At 46.9% G+C, this 5,073-nt stretch overlaps 1 pseudogene across 1 annotated transcript; it reads left to right on the top strand.

The window, feature by feature from the left end:
• The first annotated feature begins 2,472 nt into the window (after window positions 1-2,472).
• Window positions 2,473-3,866, top strand: LOC125542110 (disease resistance protein RGA5-like; annotated as a pseudogene). Its single transcript, XR_015615820.1, has 2 exons — window positions 2,473-3,421; window positions 3,735-3,866. The product of XR_015615820.1 is annotated as a disease resistance protein RGA5-like (transcript).
• Window positions 3,867-5,073: the final 1,207 nt, after the last annotated feature.

Raw genomic sequence — 5,073 nt, 5'->3', positions numbered from 1 at the left:
TAGCCAATATAACTTCTAGTCAAGTCTTTCAAGATAGTAGATGGTGAGTCATCGTGCATTATTTTGTAGACCAAAAGAAGTTGCTTCAGACATTTTGTCAATTTTAGTTTACTCTATAAATTAGAAAGACTTTATGTAGCTTGCATACCAATTCTTCTATCAACTATAACCATATCATGTATGTTGTCATTGTGCAGGCGCTAGCAAGCTTTGTTATTGTAGGCACAAGCTTTGTTATTTTAGGCACCTAACATGCTAGTTGTTATTTTCAAGATTTTTGGAAAGATAAGTGGCAGTAGTACGATTGGTTGGGCTGATCAGACTACAACTTTGAACAACGCTAGGTCTCTCATGAGAAACTGGACATTTAGAATTTTTTTTCGAAAAAGAGGATTACCCCGGCCTCTGCATTAAGCGATGTACATATCCATCATTATGAATTATTCACCAGGGTCCGACAAAGTAGATATATGGATCAACCCAAAGCACTTTTCTAGCGACCTCTATTGCTGCACTTACAAGTCTCATGAAGTGCCCTGGCGCATCCACGCACACCATCTAATCCAATGGCCACCCCAGGATGCCTGATCGAGCCAAGAGCACCAACCGGTGTAGCGGACCCTCATCACACACCGCATGCGCACACTGAAGAATCTGCCGCCGCCATCTTCCATCGGCCCATCTTTAGGAGGGATCAATGCATATGCCTTGCCAGGCCCAACTGCCGTAGATGCCACCACGATGCTAGACATCGCCATCATCCCGCGCGCTTCCATCAACACGTGACCATCGCCGAGACCCCGCTGCCCCATGCCACCGCACCACTCCACCTTCGCAAACACTACCTGTTATCACTGGTCCCATCTCCTCTGCTTGCAAGTCCTTTAACCGAGCACCTGAATGCCCCAGGAGGCACCTCCGAGCAGGAGACGACACACGTTGTGCCGCCGCCGCCCAATCCAATGGGATTTTGGGTCTTCACTCGGGCCTGGGATCGGGGTTGAGGGGAGGCCCTCGACGGCACCTGCAAGAAGGAAAGCGGCAACCGTGGTCATCGCCAACATCGGGAAGATCGGGCCATCTAGAGTTTCCTCCGCTCCAAAGCCACCTGTAACAACTCCCACCAACTCAACAGGGCCGACGGCCGAGGCTGCAAGCCACCAGGTGCAACAGGATAGAAGATGCGGCAAGGAGGAGATCCACCGGCAACTCACCGCCCATGCTGTCAAGACGCCGTCCATCCAGTACCCGCGAGCACCCCCCCCCCCAAGGACGTCGCCACCAAGCCTACTGTGGCCGCCGTCCCAGGACCAGATTCCTCCGCGAGGACCGGCACGATGCCACCCGCCGCCGCCCGGCCCACGCCATCACCTAAGGCTGCCGCCGCCCGAGCCCTTCGCCGTCAGGAGCCGCCACAACGCCATAGGAGACCAGAACCCATGGATCCGGGCGCCCGCACACACCGCCGCGAGCCCGCCGCCGTCGGAAGTCGTCACGCCATTGGGGGGAAGGGGGCACACCACACGGATATGGGCGCCCGTGCCACCCACGGATCTGGGAGAGGGAGGAGATGCCCTCTGCTGCCGCCATCACATGCACAGGCTTTGCCCAGCGATGACCACTGGCAGCGGCGGAGGAGGAGGTGGGTTGCCGGGGGAGGTCTCGACGACGGCGGTTGAGCCTCCCATGTTGCCCGAGGGGGGGGGACACTTTCACTGGACATTTGGATAGAGCAATTTGCATAATTAGTTGTGACCAAGTCTTGCTCTTTCAGCTAGTGGTTGAGACATGGAGATGGAAAAGAAGATTGCTGAGAGTACCTCGACGGCCCTTTGCTTCTGCCCTTCTAATCACCGCCCAACTGGAGGAAAAGGTGGATGTGCTCAATGCCCCTATTGTCGCGAACTGAGCGTAGATCAGATAGTTAGATTTTTTGTGATGGAACCAACACCAAGGTTTAAGTCAGTTCAAAAAAAAACACCAGGGTTCAAGTCCTACACTTGACACTTGTGGTTGCGTTTTTCTAGATTAATTTGAGGCCTTCCGGCGATGTGTGTTTAATGAGAGTAGACGTTCCCGTCGACTACAAAGGCGTTTATGACGAATTCGTCAATCTCAAAATGGTGTGCCGTCTCAGTATCTCGGAGATGCTTATATAATAGTGTTTGTGTGTGCATTCATATGGTTGAGTATATGTGTGTATGTGAGCGCTTATGATTGTATTGTATTAAAAACAATTTTTTTAATACAGTCAATAAGTTCTCATGCTGGACTATAATAAAGAGGTCCAGTGTATTCTGTGTCAGTTTTGTAGTTACTCAGCAGGTGCAACAACTTTGGCTCACATCATATTACTGTTTATTAATATATTATCTTTAACAAAGCATCGGATACAAAGATGGAGTTGTCACTAGAAAGCGATAGCCCAACAGCAAGACAACAATTATGGACCGCTTGACCACCACCATCGATCTGTAGCTGGAACCTCAACTCTAGCATTAGCACCACCATCTTTCTCCAGCTCTAGCATTAGCACCACCAACTCCTCCTTCACAACAAGAAAACACACCCTTCCTCATCCAAGCCATGGATGTCGCATCGGGGGCCATGATCCCCTTGATCAAGAAGCTCGGGAGCCTACTCGTGGATGAGTACAACATGGAGAAACGCGTGAAGAAAGGGGTCAAGTCTCTCATCACGGAGTTGGAGATGATGCACGCTGTTCTACGCAACATCGGTGCCAAGCCGCCGGAGCAGTTCGACGAGCAGGTCCTCATCTTGGCGGGCAAAGTGAGGACCTCTCCTATCACATGGAGGACGCTGTCGACGCTTTCATCGTGCGCGTGGAGGAGGACAGCCATGACCGTGGCTCCACCAACATGAAGAACAGAGTCAAGAAGTTCCTCAAAAAGACCACCAAACTGTTTACCAAGGGTAAGGCTCTTCATCAAATCTCCGATGCCATCAAAGAAGCTAGGCGGCTCGCCAAGGAGTTGGGCGACCTGCGCCAAAGGTATATGATTGACGCGCAAGCCAAGGGTACTGGTGATGCCATTGACCCTCGCCTGAAGGCGGTTTACAAAGATGTCACGGAGCTCGTTGGGATTGATCGTATAAGAGATGAGCTTATCAAGAAGCTGTGTGACTGTGATGAGAGGTCCGACGACCACTTAAGGACCATGTCTATTGTTGGATTTGGCGGGTTGGGCAAGACAACTCTCGCCAAAGCAGTGTACGACAAGATCAAAGTGCAGTTTGATAGTGTAGCTTTTGTTTCCGTGTCTCGGAATCCTGACATGACCAAGATTTTCAAGAGGATCTTATATGAACTTGACAAGAACATGTACGCAACCATCAACGAAGCTGCTAGGGACCATAAACAACTCCTCGATGAATTGAGGAAGTTTCTTCAGGACAAGAGGTACGTACCTAGCAGAAAATGATTATCATTATTCTTCCCAGGAGAGCATGTAAGGCTAGTTAGTGAATATCGTGTCCCAAGTAAGTTTCGTTTTGGTTTTATTAAATGGACACTGTTATTAGGCCTGATTTTGTGTTCTATATGCAGCGTCCAATTATGCACAATATATGTTTCTGACCGATTAATCTTTTCTATAAAACAATTTGAGCTAGCAATACCACCTCTTAATCAATTTGTTCTGACTTCTGGACAAAACATATATAGACCTAGTTATGTTGGTTGATTTTCAAACTAATGCTCAAAAAAATTACAGGTAGCTCATTGTAATTGATGACATATGGGATGAAGAAGCATGGGAATTTATCAAGTGTGCTTTCTCCGACAGTTGTCTCGGTAGTCGAGTAATGACTACCACCCGCATAGGCAGTATCTCTAGAGCATGTTGCTTTTCTGGTGATGATATAATATATCAGATAAAACCTCTTACCGATGATGACTCCAAAATACTCTTCTGCAAAAGAATATTTCCTCAAGGAAGTAAGTGTCCTGTTGAATTGGAGTCAGTATCTAAGACAATCTTAAAGAAATGTGGTGGAGTACCACTAGCCATCATTACTATTGCTAGTATTTTAGCTAGTAATGGTGAAGATCAACAGGTGAAGCCAAAGTATCAGTGGGACATCATACTTGGTTCTATTGGTCGTGGACTTGCAGAAGGTGGCAGTGCAAAGGACATGTAGAGAATATTGTCCTTTAGTTATTATGATTTACCTTCCCATTTGAAGAATTGTTTATTATATCTCAGTATATTTCCAGAGGATTTTGAGATAAGAAGAGACCGGTTAATATGGATGTGGATAGCCGAAGGATTTGTGCATGGTGGAGAACAAAAAAATAGACTATATGAGCTTGGAGAGAGTTACTTCAATGAGCTCGCAAATAGAAATTTGATTCAACCAGTAAATTTTGATACTGAGGGCAGGGCGAGAGGTTGTCGCGTGCATGATATGGTGCTTGATCTTTTATGTTCCCTGTCCAGTGAACAAAACTTTGCTACAATATTAGATGGTACTCAAAAAAGCAAATATATTTCACACAACAAGTGCCGCAGATTATCTTTTCATAGTAGCATGTCAGAGCCCACCACCAATCTGGTCGATGCCACGAGTATGCCACAAGTGAGATCTGTTGTTCTCTTTAGAACATATATTGATCTAATCCAGACTATTTCATGCTTTCAAGTTTTACGTGTATTGGATTTAGAAGGTTGTGAACTTGGGAAAAATCGCCACCATATTTATCTCAGGTATATTGAGAATTTATTACACCTAAGGTATCTAGGGCTAAGAAATACTTTTGCTCGTGAGCTCCCTGTGGAAATAGGAAATCTACAGTTTTTGGAGACACTCGGCTTAGAAAAAAATGCATCAAGTGTAGCAGTGATTCCGTCAAGTGTTGTCCGTCTAAGACGTTTGATATGCCTAAATGTAGCCGATTCAGTGTTACCCGTTGGGATCGGGAACCTGACGTTGTTAGAAGAGCTGACTGGAACATTGGTGGATGTGAAAGAGCTAGGGCAACTGGTCGAGCTGAGAGTGCTCTACCTTTACTGGAATGGGGACGATGAGAGCATGTGTAATTCTTTGGTAGTG

Source organism: Triticum urartu, chromosome 1A (genome assembly GCF_056163025.1).
Source record: "Triticum urartu cultivar PI428250 chromosome 1A, HENAU_Tu73, whole genome shotgun sequence".
NCBI classification, from domain to species: domain Eukaryota; kingdom Viridiplantae; phylum Streptophyta; class Magnoliopsida; order Poales; family Poaceae; genus Triticum; species Triticum urartu.
This window is presented reverse-complemented; position numbering and strand designations above follow the sequence as displayed.